At 43.1% G+C, this 17,901-nt stretch overlaps 1 protein-coding gene across 1 annotated transcript in view; it reads right to left on the reverse strand.

The window, feature by feature from the left end:
- ANKRD55 (ankyrin repeat domain 55) overlaps positions 1–10,585 on the reverse strand; it is a 413,288-nt gene extending 402,703 nt beyond the window's left edge. Inside the window, exon 1 of the mRNA XM_036847799.1 lies at positions 10,472–10,585. The gene's annotated coding sequence lies outside the window, so the exon portion shown is untranslated. The remainder of the gene's footprint in view (positions 1–10,471) is intronic.
- Between the last annotated feature and the right edge of the window lie 7,316 nt (positions 10,586–17,901).

Here is a 17,901-nt window from a genome sequence, read left to right on the forward strand (position 1 = left end):
GGTTGGGTGGGAACTTTCTGGGGTGCTAAAAATATTTTAGATCTTGATCTAATGATGGCCACATGGGTACATAAATAAGTAAAAAGTCTTTGAGATGTACACTTAAAATGCCTGCAATTTATAATATAGAAATTATATCTCAATACATGCTTAAAAAATCAAAATAATATTGAAAATGTTTTTCAATATTGAAAATAATTTTTCTAATTAGTCAGAATCTCCCACTCTACTTCCATAGAACCCCCAGAAAAACTTCAACATTGTACCATGTGCTGCTTGTATATCTTCCCACCTTTCCCTCAAAATTCATTTATTCAACTGTTATTTGTGGAGCATTCATTATATCCTCCAAAGAGCAAAACTGTATTAGTAGAGCCACAGATGGGAAAACAAACAAATTTTTTTTTTTTTTTTAAACTTTTGGGTTTATTTATTTATTTATTTTTATTTTATTTATGGCTGTGTTGGGTCTTCGTTTCTGTGCGAGGGCTTTCTCTAGTTGCGGCAAGTGGGGGCCACTCTTCATCGCGGTGCGCGGGCCTCTCATTGTCGCGGGCTCTCTTGTTGCAGAGCTCAGGCTCCAGACGCGCAGGCTCAGTAATTGTGGCTCACGGGCCTAGCTGCTCCGCGGCATGTGGGATCTTCCCAGACCAGGGCTCGAACCCGTGTCCCCTGCATTGGCAGGCAGATTCTCAACCACTGCGCCACCAGGGAAGCCCCGAAAACAAACAATTTATCCCTAGAGTACACTTGCCCCATGATTGGGTAGCAGCCTGGGCTCCTGAGTGAAACAGGAGGAGAACCAACTCTCAGTCATATATGCAAACTTCTGGTTTAACTAGAAATTCAGGGGTACGCACCTCACCTACAGACGGGTGAGTGAGTGTGGAGATGGGAGCTCCTTGCCTCCATTTAATCCCCTGTCCTTTTTCTAATGAGCTTGTCTGACAGAACATGTGGTGGAGGATTGGGAGAGGGGGTTCATCTTGACAAACAAAAGGTTGCCAAACCACCTTCAAAGGTGTTGAGACAGGAATCATTTCTTCCCTGCAGAGTACCAAAGAACTGATGGCATCTAGGGTGGTTGTCTAGTTGAGGGTGGGATCAGAGCCAGTGTTGTAGATAAAGGGAGGAAGGTTAGTACGACAGGTTTTCCAAGCACATGGGAACATGGGGTGGGGAGGGGGCTTGGTGTGTTCCCAGAGTCTGTGCCAGCTGAGGGTATCTGGTACCATAGTCTTCAGGAAAATTCTAAATACCTTCCAAGTTTTCTATTCTATGAAAAAAAATTATATCCAGGCTCTGTTGCTAAAGGCACAATCAGCGTATCATTGGTGTTCACCAAGGATTGAATTTAGGGGCTCTAAATAAGCCAACAACCAAGCTTCCTTTTTCAGGAATTTCAGGCTTCAATGCAGAGAAGCAGTGTTATGTATAAAACTTGGGTGAATCCCACTCTAATGTTCTTTGTTCACTATCTCATTATCCTCAACTTCTAAAGATGATGATATCTTCTCTTACCTCAAACATTTATAACCTTTCACCAAGAAATACCAAACTTTAAAAATATGTACTTATGTCATTTTTATAACTATACATTTTGCTATTTAATACTTAGGAGAAAACACACAGACACACACACGCACACACACACACACACACACGTTTTCATCAGCTTGTGGTACAAACCCTTAAAAGAATGTACATAGAACACCCTAGAGTTTGTTAAAAAAAAAAAAAGAGAGAGCGCGAGAAAGAGATTAAATTAAAATTAAATACATATCAATTTTAAATGAATACTGATTCCTTTAAAACAGTAACTAGGAAGATATTTTTTCCAACAAAAACTCCTCTTTGAAATTATCCCTAGAGTTACTTCATCAGTGGCACATAACGCAGTGACAGATAAAACTCATTATTTTATAATTACAACTCTCTTTAATTAAGAAAGGTGTTGGCGAGCTTACAAAATCAAAGCCACCCTTAAAAAGAATGATTAAAAAAATATCTGCAATTCAAAAGTGTTTTTTTTTAAAAAGCATGGTAAGCAATGGCAGCATTACAGAAATACATGACAAGCCTCCCAAGCAATGCTTTAAGGGAGACAAAAGTCACTTTTTTTTTTTTTTTATAATAAGACGTTTTTTGTGAAATTTTTTTTAAAAAGAGGGAATTCCCTGGCGGTCCAGTGGTTGGGACTCAGCACTTTCACTGCTATGGCCCAGGTTCAATCCCTGGTCGGGGAAGTAAGATCCCAAAAGCTATGTGGCGTAGCAAAAAAAAAAAAAAAAGGAGGGAGAGAGAGAAAACAACCTAATCTCCAATCTCATTATAATGTTATCATTCTTCTTTCAGTTGAGTACACACACACATTTATACCATATATCATCACTCTTTGAATAAGTCGTTTCTATTTTTTAAAAGATAATTTGTAAATTTTTCATATTAATAAACTAATACAAATTAATTAAAGAGGTCAGAAAACTCAGACGAGTATAAAGAAGAAATTATAACCACTTACTGTCCCACAAATGAGATTAATTATTTCAAAAACAAGTTTTGTATATCACCTTAAAAAGGATTAGAATGAAGCTGAGATGGCCCAGATGGCTGAGAAATAACATTCAAGAAAATTTGTATTTATCTTGTAGAAACTGAATACTTGGAGAGAAAATCAAGTTACAGCATTTTGTCTACAAGTCAGACCTCAAGTTACCAACGCCAAATATATAAGTGCCTTTGGCATTAGGGATTCTTAGCATATCATCTGAGAAGTAGTGCCTTTCCCAGCTCAGAAAGCTGTGTCCCACAGAACAGAGCAAGCCAAGGGCTGTTTGTCTTTCCAGGCAAGTTAACCTGAGTAAAACAGAACAGAAGGTGCTATCAGCTTTCCCCTCTGGACTATAGAATGGGAGCCACTGAAAACTTTCATCCACTAGCCGTGGCCAAATCCAACCAATCCTGCCAACACTCCAGAAGAAAAGAACTCTACTCTTCTTAAGGGCACCAAAGTTTACCTGTGAAGGCTGAGGTAAGGAAAAAAGCATTCTTGACAAATACCTTAGAGACTCCTGGAGTCTAAACTTAAGTCTACTCACTAATGATTGTACTTGTGAGCCAACAAAGGTATGTGGTGTCTGAATTCCTCCATCTATATTACCAGAAATCTGTATAACATCAACTGAATAGGCATTTCCTCTCTACCATCTTCCTGCATCCCCTTGGCCAGGCTGATGTCTCTCCCCGGTGTCTCAGTCACTGAGCCGGGTGCTGACTCCATGGACCTGGAGCAGAATAGGACCCGTCTGGGTTGGAGAAGCAGGCTTGGGAGATATTAGCGTATAAAGCAGGCTGAAGTAATAGACTGGATCATGTCCTCAAGGAACAGCACGTAGAGTAAGAAGAGGAAAAGACCAAGACAGAGATCTGAGGAAGCCTTAAAGTCTGGCAGGACACGGTGACTGACAGAATGTAGGGGACAAGGAACAGGGACATGCACGATGGTACCCATATTTTGAATGCATACTATATTATCATTATTTGTTATAAAGTTCTATTTTATATTGAGTATCTCAATGACATTAGAACTTTGTCTTATTTATCTTTGGGTCTTTCTTAGTACCTGGCAGGTGCTTAATTGATATCTACAGAAGAGAGAATAGAGGAAGAAGGAGAAAATGGAAGAGATGGAGTGGGAACTAGGAAGACAGGAAGGAGGAAAGCAGACAAAGAGGCAATATTTCCACAAAGGTTCCAAGTCCACCCTGCTTGTGATAAACTTAGAACGCTGGTGACCAAATCAAGCTCTGAACCAGAAGAGACATAGCAAAAAGCCTGGATATAGAACATTTGAATGCATGTCCTGCAGAACATACTGCCGGAGAAACTCAAGGCCAGGTCCAGGGAATCAGCCTCCAGAGCAAAGATGAGGAGCCCTGCTCCCACTCAGAAAGTACACAGTGTTTCTAGATCTACAAGAGAAAACAGTGGTAACCTTCAGCAAAGTCAAGGCTGCTGAAGGCTTCTTCATTGGTTCCTTTGGCTGTTTAAAGAGGAAAGCAGTACAATAGATCTTAGGAACTCAGTTGGCCCAATACAAGGCACAAAAGACTTGGTAGCAACCACATAATATGTGTTTATAATAACCTGTTCACACTCTTGTATTGGCTTCCAGGAGATATGACCGTGAGGTGGCAGAATGGCGCTGGTTCACATGGCATTCATACCGCACTGATGGTTGGTTCCCCGCAATGATGCCAAATGGCACTTCCCCAAATGACTGTGGTCTGCATCTTTTAAAAACTCCTATTTATTTTCTCCCAATGCAAGTTTATCTCCATTTGACTTTGTAGGTCCTTGAAGCTAATAAATTATGGAACTGCTTGCCTAGAAAAATATTTTTTATGGAAAGAATCAATTGTAATCTAGAGGAAACACTCACTGTCTGAATTCCAACAAACCTGTTCCATGATATGGTTGAGTTCTTGCACTCTGCCCAAAGCCAAGAGACATACCACGAATAGAAACAGTTCAAGGCCCTTAGTCCAACACGCCTGCACTATATTGCAAATTCAGCCCTCTAATAGGAAGGTGGGGTGAGAGACAGGGAGGGTCAGAAAAATCTTTTTATCTGACCATACTTGGAACTTTTTGTTTAGTCTGGAGAAACCCAAACGATACAGTTCTTAAGATTCTGTACTTTTTCACTTTGGCTGTTTGTGTATGCTACATGAACCAAAAAATCTGTCCAAGCACAAAACCCATTTCTAGAGCAATTTAAAGTTGGCTCATGCTAAACAATGAATTAAAATAATGTATTGCTTTTCTGTAGTTCTTTTCGAGTACAACATTAAGTCTCTGGGTACTTATAGGAATTTCCTTGACAAAACAGTCAGATAATACTCACCCCATTTTCCAAATGAAAAACTATTTGATAAACAGCCTAGAATAAGCCTATTCCTTTTGATGGAGTCCTCACTACCTGCCCAATTTTCCCCTCCAATTTCCATTCCATTCCCCCGCCTCCGAAGAATGGCCCTAAACACCACTCATTTCTTTGCAGCATTCATACACACATACACACACAGGCATGGATACCCACTGAATCGACTACATTTTCTTATTTTCTACAATCTTGATGCTCTGGTATTTGGGACACTAATCCTGGAGAGACTTCCCCTTCTAGCACTAGCTAATTCCCAAAGACAGCAAATGACTTCCCTGGAAGCAAGCCTTTAATAAACAAACCAACCAATTCAGAGTCTACACCCCTAACCATCTCCTTTATCAAATTCTCACACACCAAGCCAATAACCCCCCTGCCCAAAATCACCCCAAGGCCAGGTACCAGAAAATTAGGGACCACTCCTACAGCCCAGAGTCTACCTAAATTGTTCAAATTATTCAATGTACTTTCTCTGCCTCATCCATTCCTTCCCAGAAAAAAAACCAGTAAAGGCTTTGGGCCATGCTCTGCCCTCCCCTCTCTGCCTCCTGATCAGTCCGGTTGCTTCCCTCTCTGTGGCCCTGCATGGCCTGGTGTGCTGTGCCTCATGTTTCTACAGATCTGCAAGTACAAAATTCTTTCTTTGTGACAATCATTTGTGCCTGTGTGTCTTACCATACCTGATTAGAAAAAACCCCAGGTACATTTTTAACACACCCATATTCTGAGAAAACCCAATAATCTAGGTGCTTTAGAATTCACTCACTTTTACTAGGCCACCTAAAAATAGAGGGACAATGATGAAAAATTCTAGTTGAAGGTTCTTATCCCTAGGGAAGAAGGTATCCTCTAAGTCTCAAATCTCAAATCTCATTCTATCTGAGAATAAGAGTCCTTACTTTGAGTATGAGGCATGTGAACACAAATGTGTCTTTACGTAACTATTTATGCAATGGGTATACATGTGTTTATGAGCTTCCCAAAACCAGGCATGATAACTCACACTTTTTTGCTTCTGCTATTGCTCCAAGCACAGGGAAAGGTCACAATGCATAAACAATATTTGACAGTGATTAAGACATGGCCACTGAAGTTGGCCATGGACCAAGCTGTGGATCTGTCACTTACTACCTTGAGCAATATATTACTTAAGGCTCAATTTCCTCAACTGTAAAACGAGCATAATGATATGACATAACTCATAGAGATGCTGAACAATTAAATGAGAATATATGTAATAAATTTAGCAAAATTCCTAGAAAATAGTAAGCCTTCAATAAATATTTTCTACTATCATCATTGTGATGGGTGCTTTAGAGTGATAGTTAAATAGCATTTAAGACAAAGTCTCTTCTTGTTATGGTAAAATAGCTTGTACCTATCCATCAGTTTAATTAGAAAAAAACAAAACAGAAAGGGAACATTTATTAAGCACCTTATGTAAGCCAGACTCTGAGCTAGACCCTTTATGTTATTTATTTTATCTAATCCTCACAACAACACTATGAAGTAATATCATATCTGTTTTACAGATGACGTGACTGAGGCTCAGAGAGACCAATATCCTCAAGATAACCCAACTTTTAAGTAGCAGAGCCCGGATTTGGCCAAAAATCTGCCCAGCTCCCAAGCCTACTGGTCCTTGTTGCTTCCTGAGTAGAACTTGAATCCAACATCCTTGGGAAGTTCAACTATTACAGGGATTCCTGGGAACTGGTAGAAAACAGAGATGACACAGTGATGTGCTCCTTAGCAAAGAGAAAGTATCCAGGATTGCCACTGCAAACCAAGAACACAGAATAGAGATACAAGCACTGAGGGAAAGTATGAAAAGACAGAAGTAGATGAAACAGGAACTGACAAAATTTAGAAAAGAAGTGGAAGAAAAAAATTATAGCATCACAAGAATGACGTTCACATTGAATGTGTGTTAAGGAGATGAGTCCCTGATGCAAATACAGTAAAATAAATGGAGGATGTGGTAAGAATAGTGAGTAAAACAAAATGGAAGTAAGCAGATGGTTAAGTTTAGAAAAGAAAGATGATGAATGTGGAAGAGATGAAGGGAGAAGAAGAGAACCTGAAGAGAACCTGAAGAAGAGAACCCAAATAATGGAACAGTAAAATATGTCAAGATACAATTGAAAGTGACTTCTGCTCAGGTGGCAGCCCCCCAAGACAAGGCAGTCCTTGCAAGGAGGTCTGCCATTCTCGAGAGAGTTATATCAAACACAACTCTTCTAATCTAGCTCCATCAGCCAATCCTAGGAGTGCAACGTTTTGAATAATAAAATTGATTCTTTGGATATAAAAGCTATATATTTTCCCCCCAAAAAAGGAAATGTTTAAATTTACAAATTGAAAGATACATCTTGTCCCTAGGAAAAAAATATCACAGCACAATTGTTCGACTACAAAGATAAAAAAAAAAAAAAAAAAGAATCATTTTAGTATCATGAAAAAAACTATCAAGTCACTTACAGAACGGGAAAACAAAAAATCAGTGCTAGAAAACAGTAAAGCAAGGCCAACAAAGTCCTCAGGAATTAAAGGTGTGACCTAAGAATTTTATTATCCACCAATAGAAATGTAAAAACAATGGGTAAACTTTTCTGAAAATGTAAGAGGTCAGTAGCTACAGTTTTTCATTTGTGGAAGCTACAAGAAACAAATATTACCCAACCAAAAGAACAGAAAGTCCTCGTTAAAGAATGGCTGGTTATTTTGTGTATTTGATCCAATTAACTGAAGGAGAACAACTAGAAAAAATGTGGGTATTTATTTACACAATAGACGGTATATATAATTAATAACATTTTTAAGGTGAAGAAGAAAATATGTGTGATGACTTAACACTGAGTTTTGCTCTTTTTATCCAGAGTTAAAGACCCCAACCAAGAGTCCAAGGGATGGACCCTGGAAGCCAGGACCTAAGGCGAGAGTTGTAGGTAGCCCTTTCCCAGCAGGCTTCCGCCAAGACAAGAGAACTGTGGTTGGAGGGGCCTTATCAGTATTTGGATAATTGCTGCCTTAGGTTAGTTCCTGAGAAGCAGACCCTGAAATGAGGGTTCCTGTGCAAGTTAGTGATTTCTTAAGGAAGTGCACTCAGAAAATCTGGTAAGAGGTTAGGGGAAACATAAGAGGGAAGGAGAAGCCAAGGGAGGATGAGATTTCCAGCACAGTCCTAGCCTCAGGCTGATCCCACCGGAAGCTCTAGAATATAAATTATATCTCAGAGTTTGTCCATTTTGCAGCAAGGGGGCTAGACTTTCATTATCCCATTCCATTCAGGCGTTGGCTCTCTGGCAAAGGGGAACGATATAAACCCCCAGATTTCCAGGCACACCCAGATCCCTACACCTGTGGGTGAAGAGGCTTCAGCAGCCCAAGGGTGTTTCTCGAAGGAAAGCTGCAGGTGCAAACCACCCAGCCCACCAGCCCTGGAAGAGCCAGAGATAGGAGGGTGAGTGTGGAAGGGCAGCAGAAGAGCAGGGCTGGGAGCTGGTGGGGAGGCGGGCTGAGGCTCTGGGCACACGTGAGCCCCAGCCAGGCTCCAGCCAGAGGAGGGGAGATGTGTTCATTGTTAAGAGAGACTGATGTTTTGATTCTGTAGAGGTCCAGACTTTTTAATGAAAGTGAGGCATCTGTTAATACCAGAAAGTGACTAGAAAAACTAAGGGATTTACCAGAGAATTCATCCATGGGCAGGCAAGAAAACAACAGAGTAAATTTCAAGAGTCCTGGAAGAAGCAGAAATAAAGTTACTTTCTGTTTATACCCTATAAACTCCAACTCATTCAACAAACTGCTTACAAATAGGTGCTACCCACCCCATAGATATGCTTACATTCACACAGATTATCTCAGGAAAGCCATGCAACAAAACAGTAACAGCAGTTGCCCCTGGGGAAGGGAACCAGGTGGCTTTGAGGCAGGAGTGAGAGAAGACTTAAGTTATGCCTTTAAACTCTGACTATAAACATGTATTTTTAAGAAATAAAATCATTTACAGTCTTTTAACTAGTAAGGAAAATAAAGCGAATAGAAAATCAGATAGGAAGGTAAGCTGGAGCCAGGCAAGAGTTAGTTTGTAAAACATATAATATAAATCTTATCAACTTGCTATGGAAGAGAAAACAAATCACACTCTGAGTTCTTGGCTACCAGTATGAAGAAAGTAACACCACTATTCCCAGCATCCATCAGATGAAAACAAACCATTTGTTCTGGAAAAACAAAGCTATTCCTAGAACTAAGATTAGAATTAAATTTCTCCTGTGGGTCCTCTCTTTTGGATCCTAAAAAGGAGTGAACATTTTCACTAACCTCACCATTATAAACACAGGGGCAAACTTAATAGAGTTGCCAATCTTATGATGTTTGTTATTATCAGCAATAAGAGCTCAAGGTGATATTGACCAGGATTATTATTGGTTTCATAGGCGAAGTAATGAAATCACAGCAATTATTTGGCTTTAGTAGGAGAGATGGGAAGAAAATTGAGGGGTCTACAGCACTGAATCATTAGGCTGCTGTTGCTTGAGATTCACTTAATCTTCTGAGTCAGATGCAACCAACTGTGCACCAAGGATTAAATGTCACCAGTGTTTGTCTTCAGATAATATTTGAGCTTTATGGCCTATTCAGTATGCAATGAATGAATGGTATGAACTCAATGAATGAATGGCACAGAATGTTCACCTAAATATTTTCACTGCAGCTCAAAGTAAATGTGAATCACTTACCACTACAGACCTATTAGAGTGGATAAAATTAGAAAGACTGACCATACCAAGCGTTAGCAAGGTTGTGGAGCAACTGAAACTCTCATACACCGCGGGTGAGAATGTAAAATGGTGCAACCACTTCGGAAAGTAGTTTGACATTTTCTTAAAAAGTTATATCAATACATACACCTACTGTATGATCTAGCCATTCTACTCCTAAGTATTTTACCCAAGAGAAAAGGGAAACTATGTCCATACAAGACTCGTACACAAATAGTAGCAGCTTTACCTGTAATAGCCCAAAACTGGGAGCAACGCAAATGTCAAATCAACAGCTGAATGGATAAATGAATTGCGGTAGAGCCACGATAGAGTCCTACTTAACAGTAAGAAATGAACTCTTGATACGTGCACCATCGGTGGTTATGTGGTTCTTATGTGGAAGGCACTTTACACTGTTTCATTTTAGCCTCACAGGCACCCTATAAGGTAAATACTATTCTGCTTTTAGAGTTGAGAAAACCGAAGCTTAGAGGTGAGCAACTCATCTGGGTTCACTCAGCTGGTGAGTGGCAGAGGCAGGACACACCAAGCCAGTCTGATGGAGAGTCCTCACACACACTTTGCTCAACAGGGAATGCTCTGGGTTCCTTAGACCCACCAGCCTCTTCAAGGTGAGGCAGTACCATCCGGGAGATGACCTCCAAAAATAAGAAGGGGTTCCGAGTTGGTGGGGAGAGGGTAAATTTAAAGGAGGAGGAAACTTTTCCCTTTTTCAGATAATGCCCACATGACTCACCCTTTCTTGTCACACTGCTCCAAATCCTCAGGTCTTACTCTTGATATGTCAGATTTGGGGACCCACTGGAATGCTCCCCAGGGAGGCTGCCCTTCTGTCTCAAGGCACAGGGCTGTACCACCAGCAGCTCCACCTGGGCACCTGGTACCAAAGCAAGCAGCAATTTGGTATTCTGTTACTGTTTACTTCTGCCTTAATTACAAGGTGGGGGAAAGAGTGCCTAAGGTTTGCCAAAAACTGGGTGATTTTTTTTTTTTTTAAGTTCCTTCCTTTCTTTCTAGTTGTTCAAGTCTGTTGGGAAAGGCAAGAGGAACGATTTTGGAACTGAACTTGCTGCTGAGTTGCCAGGGTTTAGAGATCTCTGCAAAGGTCATTGTTTTCTGTAAAGGTCATTGTCTTTTCATGAAAACCCCGGCAAAGCATGCCAATGCAGGAAAGCCACCAGCTTGCCAAACGTCCGGTGTCCCAGTCACCTGCTCTTCCTGCCCTAGGAAGGATGTGGACGATCTCTGGAGTAAAGACATCAGATCGGTTTTGTTCCTTTCTTGCTCTTAAATCAGCTGCAAAATGCATGAACAAAGCACACACAGGACTATTCTCAGAGCCCTGTGCCGCCTCCTTGTTAAACGCCAGCAGCTGCTGGGTGTTGCACAGAGCAAGATAAGCAACATGACATTCGCGGCCATTTACATCCTGAGTGCAGATCATTGTGCTCTCAGCGGAATTTCTGAGGTTTCCAGCCCTGAAGAATACCCCACCAGTGAAAATGCGCAGAGGGGGTGAGGTCTGGGCAGGGGGTCCTGGGTGGGGTGGGGTGAGGGGTTCGCAGCAGGAGTGACCAGCAGAATCAAGCAACCAAATCACGAGTTACTTGCTCTTGGGAAAAGCAGCTCTGCTGACAAGAGAATTAGGGCAGGATGATTTTGGCAAGCCGCGTGTTGTGTTAGCTGCACAAACTTTTTCTTTCCTCTTAGGCAGCCTCTTAATAATTGGGTGGGAGCTTCTTTTCACATTTCATGAAGAGGCAATTCCTGTCAGATGTTTTTCAGAGGGGTTTCACCTCACGTTTGCCAAGCACACACAATTCCAGATGCAACTCTGAGTCTATTTAGTTTGAGAAGATTAGAGTTCGCAGCCATTGGCAGGATTTTTACTTTCCTGCTGGCCTCATAGTTTCTCACATTACTTTAAGTGAATCTTACTCTTACCTCCACATCAAGTCTTAATGAAAAATATGAGGGAGAGGAAAGGACCCAGAGAGTCACTGGGGCAACTGGCATCTCACTGGAAGCTGCCAAACCATGTGAGTGTGTCCTAATTGGAGACATTTCCCTTCTCCCAGTAGGTGCCTCTAATTTACCTCTTCATGGGCAGATATTAATTTTCATTCCTATGTGAGGCTTGTTGGAGGAAATTATTTCAATTACTTCCCTTCCATCTTCCTGCCTGTTCCAATAACCTCTATGTCTCATTATTGCAACTGCAATAATCCAGGCAAGGGATAATGGTGCTGGGCCAAGGTGGTAACAGTGGAGGTGGCAGGAGGAGAGTTTCTGGATATGAGTAGAGAGAGTTGCAGGATGGGGTTGGCTGAACGTTCTTGGTCTTGAAACTTCTGGTAAGGGAGTGGTCGTAGCAGTAAGCTCAGAGAGGCAGAAATGCATCTTAAATTCTGGCCCTTAGGCAAGGAGCAAAGGTCCCATTTATTGAGTACCTGCTATGTGCCAGGTGCGGCCTTAGGTACTTTCACAGAAACTTCCTCCTCACAAGTCTCTGTAGTAGTTTTGACTATTTCCACCTCACAGAACCTGTGTCTGTCGGACCCTAGAGGCTGTCACCCTGAGCCCCTTACGAGGGGCAGCCCCTGGGGGTATGCACAGCAGAGCGGCTCCGGGAGGATCCATGAGCACAGGAGGGCAGGCACCAGAGTGAGGGGGCCCCGACACCCTCCCTTCTGCCGCAGCTTCTCAGCAGAGCTCCAGGGTGGAGCTGCAAGACCCGGGTCTGACCCCGCACTAAGCTTCCTCAACGGGATGCAGGATGCAACTGCTGTGCCTGCAGCTGCCAGAGGCAGGAAAGCCAAGCAGGGAAAGGCGGGAGATCCCGCTGACCCTTCCAAACCCCGGACCCAGCTTTCCGGTGCTGACAGGGAGGGCACCACCCAGGCACTGCCGGCAACCCCCCTAGGCAAAGCCCCTGAATTCACGTTTTGGTCTCCACAGCCCGAAACCTTCAGCTAGCCATCCTGGAGGAGTTCCGAGGTCTCTGTCTCCAGGCTGGCCAGGGCTGTTGGAGGAAATGGGCCCCTTCAACCCCAGTGCACCTGCACTGGGCGTAGTCTATTTCTCCTCTGGCTGCCAGAGCAACGGAAACAACAGTGGCCGCCGAAACCCCCTTAACACCACAGCCCAGGCTGACCCTGACCAATGGAAGCCAGGCTTTGCATCTTGGTTTCTCCCCTTTTTTTCCCACATACCTAAAAGTATCTTCTCTGAAACCAAGAACTTACCCAATCCTCATACTGAGCTGAAACTGTTCTCAAAGCTTGATCTGCTGAGCTCTTCCTGGCATGCCTGGGTTTCACTGATTCCCAGACTCCAGGGAGAGGGTGGGAAGCCTGCATTCAGGCTTGCAGCACAATATCCATCTGGGGAAGCGTGCCCTGGAGGCTCCTCTTCGGAACCGCTGTGCAAGCTGCTTTACTCCAAACCCAAGTGAAGTGTGCAGCTTCCCAAGGTGTGGCCTCAGTGACTGACCCCAGAGTTCGTACCCCAACACATGTGGCTCTGACTACTGCCCTGACTAACAAATCCCATCCCATGAGAGGGCACGTCCACAGAAACTGTCCCCTCACAAGTAGGTCCAGCCCTTCTGGGGAGCATTAGTGTCCTCATTCCACATAAGAAAGGACCCACTTTGAGAGGACAAATGATTTATAATAATTTATGACACCAACTGACTTCTGTGAAAGCGACTGGGAAATGGACAACTTGTCCTGCCTGTTCATTCACAAATGGACATGACGAGCCCAAGACACACTTGCACTGAAGCAGAGTGTACGGCCCCAGCCTTGAAACCTGTGTATAAGGGGCGTGACGGGCTCATGTGTCCTCTCTCATGCTGCAGCGAGAGGATGGAGACAGGACGCCAGGGTCCTTCCCCCCGTTCTGTTAGCATCCACCACAAGAACTACCCTGGACGGGGAGGGGGCAAAGCACCGCTGTGCTATTTCTTTAGTTCTCTCTGAAATCCCACAAGTTAGACAGAGCACTTCCCACACGTTACAAATAAGAAAATCCAAATTCAGAGAGGTCACGTGACTTGTCTGAGCTCATACAGCAGGCACATAGCAGAACCAGGACTTGAATCCAGATTTCCTATTCCACATTATTCTCCAGTGGCTTATTGAAAGGCTTACATAAGGGGCTCCGTTCCTTGGTTATTCCATGCAATAAACCAGGGCATATACACCAAGCCTTATCTTTTCAATTCTATTTTTAGCTCTCATTATAATGTACTCTGCACTTTAATAGGTACTTGAATGGGTGACAAAATAAGAGAGATTTTTACAGAAGATCAACTTTCAGTTTCTAGTCTGCTCACAAATTTTTTCAGAGAGCAGCTCCCGTACACAAAACACTTTGGATATTACAATACTATATGATACATACTTCCTCTACTCATCAAACTTGCAATGGGGCTGGGAAGATAAGACATGGACCCAAATAACCACCATACCAAAGCAGATACGATCTGTGTGTGCCCCAAGAATGGTGCCCTGCAGAGTATTGGGAGGTCCAAGGGCGTGAGACATAACTTCTGTCTGACATAATCAAGGAAGGCTTCCTGGAGGGGGTGACTTTGAAGCTGAGCTTTAACTGTCACATGGGATTTTAGTAGACAGAGAGTGATGATTTTAGCTTTTAAAAAATCTGATTGGACCTTGTGTTTAAATTTTTATGCCCCCCAAATTTGCTCTAAGTAAAATAAGAATAATATTTCCCATATCATCCTGCAACACGTCCTTTGACAAGGAGCATCTCCCAGAAGAGAAAAAGGGCAGCGTCCAGAGAAATGGAACCCAGCAGCTCAATTCATCTGACTCTATCTATCCTAAGTCCATGCAGAAATGGGTGGCAGGTCTCCCCGTACACTGTGCCACCCCCTCTTCCCTCACTGTGGTTCCTGCCCACCTGCAGCAGCCAGCAACAAGCTTGGCACTGTTGTGGCAGGGAAGGGCAGTGGGGGGTGTCCTTTGTTCATCCCTATTTCTCAATCTCCGTTCAGAAATCAGCAGGACACTTACTTCCCAAGACAGAGGAAGACAGGTCTTGTGCAAACAGGTGGTTCCAGGAACATTTCCCACAAGAACAGGGTTTTTCTTCCATCTTCTACTATAGCCTTGAAACTCTGACCCTTTTTTTTTTTCATTGCTCTCCTGTATCTGTCTTTAATAGAGCAGATGACCAATGAATCCACAAAAGCAGTGTGCTACACTGTGGGAAATCTCAGGTTACTAACCAAGCATGGGATGTGTCTGGCTTGTACTTAGTTCTCCCTGCTAGGAGAGCACTTCTCCCTCTCTCCATTCAACCTAGTTACCTCCTACCCAGCCCCTGAAACCCCAATCAAAGGGCACCCCTTCAGGGAAACCATTTCCCCTCCACACATCTATATCGAGGCCAGGCTTCCCTGTTACATATTCTCATTCTAGCTCTCCTTCCTAGTTTGTGGTTACTTTAGTGGGTATCTCCTATAGCAGATCTTAACCTCCACGAAGGCAGGTATCACCTAGGATTATCGTCATGTCTCACACATAGAAGGTGCTCTGCAAATAATTGTGGACCACATGTCCTGATGTAGTGATAAATAGAGTCAGACAGCCCTTCACTGGAATGCTAGCTCCAACACTTACTATTTCGACAATTAATTATACTCCCCATATCTCAGCTTCCCCTTCTGCAAAATGAGGATAACAACATCTATTGCACAAGATTACAATGAGAAAAATATAGATAAGAGCATCTAGCTGGCACTTTGTGAATGCTCACTCAGTAATACTCATTTCTTCACCTGCCTTGTCACCTAACCGGCTCACCAGGGCTCCCAGGGTGCCTTTGACCTTGACCCTCAAGCCACACAAACCTTCCTTCATAAACCCCAAAGTTCACTCTAGAATTCAGATTAAAAATGCTCTCTGGGGCTATGTGAAGCTGAGTTGAAAGCTTCCATTGATCCTCTATGTCTGTCAGGATTCTAAGCTGCAAGCAACAGAAATCAACTCTTTTTTTTTTTTTTTTTTTTCAGAAATCAACTCTTGTTCATTTAAGCAGAAAAGGAAGCTACGAAAAGCAAATGGGAAGCTCAGAGTTCCTAGGATGATGCGGAACCAGTCTCAAGCTCTCCACGAAGAACAATGCCCCAAATTGGGTGACTGGGCTGGTCCAGTGAGGCACTGCTGCCACCCACACAGGGCGCAGACCCTGCAACTGGTACTATGGATGTGGCCAGCACCGGACACTGGCTATGGAACCACAGTCCCCGTTGCCTCTAGAAACTAAACGTTCTGTGACTGTCGTCCCATCCTCATCAGAATGGAGTCCACCAGGTGCCTGTTTTTGCTCTGAGTGAAAGTCTAGGACAGGTACTTCTGATCGGGGGAGCACAGGTCAATGTGCCTGGAATCTAGCTGCAAAAGAGGCTAAGAAAACATGATGTGTCATGTTCAGCTTCTCTATGAGAGAATACTCTGTCTTGTCAGGTCGGGATTTCCCCCCAACAGGAGACGGGCTCAATCTCTGAACATAAAAAAATGACAATTGCCTGCAATCTGCCCACCACCTGGATTCTGGATTTCTCCATACTCTACCCTAGCTAGCCTCGTGGATTAAGCCCCCCGACTGACTGCTCCCCACAAACAAGCATTTTCTAGTTTTCTCCTTCTTGCCACACATCCCTGTTGATCTAAAATACTTCCATTTTCTTAACTCCTTCCTCATCCATTTATATCAGTCCTCTCTCTCCAAAGTCATAGGCCCAGCATTCTACATGCATGGAAGCCACAGTCAATCCATCCCCCAGCTCAATTCATCTTTATTTCTAAAGTTTAATTTATTTTAGAGTTACTCTCAGCCTATAGGGAATAAGGGCAATTTCATGTTTACATAGTATTTTAGGCAAGAGTTCCTCCTCTCGTGTGGTCACCTATGACAATGTCTGAAACAGCCAGTCTTGGTCAACATTATGCTCTTAATATGGTCCCCAAAAAAGTATTCTTTGGGCAAATGAATTTGAGAAAAATTCCCCTATGAAAGTCACAAGGCACACTAGCCTATTAAAGGCTCCAAGAAGTCATGAAATAAAGAAATCTGTTGAACTTTTCAACCCAATACTTCTGAAGTTTATTTGACTACTGCCACATTTTTACTGTTATCCTCACAACATCTCTTCACATCTATAATATGCTGCAGTAGAGATTCCTTGAGATCTACTCAGAAGATTCTGCAAGCTTCCTTTTTCTCGTCTGTCCTGCCTCCCTAAATAAAATTATCCCAAAGTAAGTGAATCTTGACTGAGCTTGGAGAAGGGGAACGAGGACGATGCAGGGAGGCATAACACTTGCCGCGCAGAGTGTGGTCCATCGACCAGCAGTACCAGCATCACCTGGGAGGTCCGGGAAATGAGGCTCTCAGGCCCCATCCCAGACCCAGGAAAACGGAATCTGCATTTTAACAAGATCCCCAGGTGATTCCTGTGCACAGTAAACTTTGACTGATATTGGCATAGGTAACTTCTACACCTGCAAACTCCAATTCCAAGGAATGAACATTTAAGGAACTCCACTACCACCCAGATTCCCTCACGTAGATAAATGTGTCTATACCCCCAGGGGATCTGGTTCCTCCCTTTAGCATTTTACAGAGCTCAGCATTCTTTCACAGGGATTGCCTACACCCTTTGGGATTCCGGGACTTTAAGGAAAACAACATTTTGTGGTTTGGCCAAAGAGAAACTGAGCTGCCTTCTATGATCTTCTTTAAAATATCCTGTAAGAGGCCCTGGCCCCCGGCACTGCGGGGTGTGCCATCCACACCATTGTCTCCGAAGGTTGCTATTGTAGCTAGCTGCACACCACATGACATTTAGAAATTCAATTCTGCAGAGCACAAAAGGAATTATAAAAAGGTACTACATTAGTATTCTGCAAAAACTAGAGTCTCTCAACCACCAGCAGGTGTGTTAAGATATGGTGGATTTTTTAAAAATGTAAACTATAAACAGAACCAGTTTTGGCATCTGGACCTTAGACTGCCTGACACCTCGTTCACCTGCCTTAAGTTACAAAAGGTCTTACTACTTCCCATAAGGCCCTGCTTTCCAAAGTAGGATTCCAAGGGATTTAGAGTAAGGCAGACCTGGGTTCAAACACT

This window comes from Balaenoptera musculus, chromosome 3 (assembly GCF_009873245.2).
Source record: "Balaenoptera musculus isolate JJ_BM4_2016_0621 chromosome 3, mBalMus1.pri.v3, whole genome shotgun sequence".
In the NCBI taxonomy this organism is placed as follows: domain Eukaryota; kingdom Metazoa; phylum Chordata; class Mammalia; order Artiodactyla; family Balaenopteridae; genus Balaenoptera; species Balaenoptera musculus.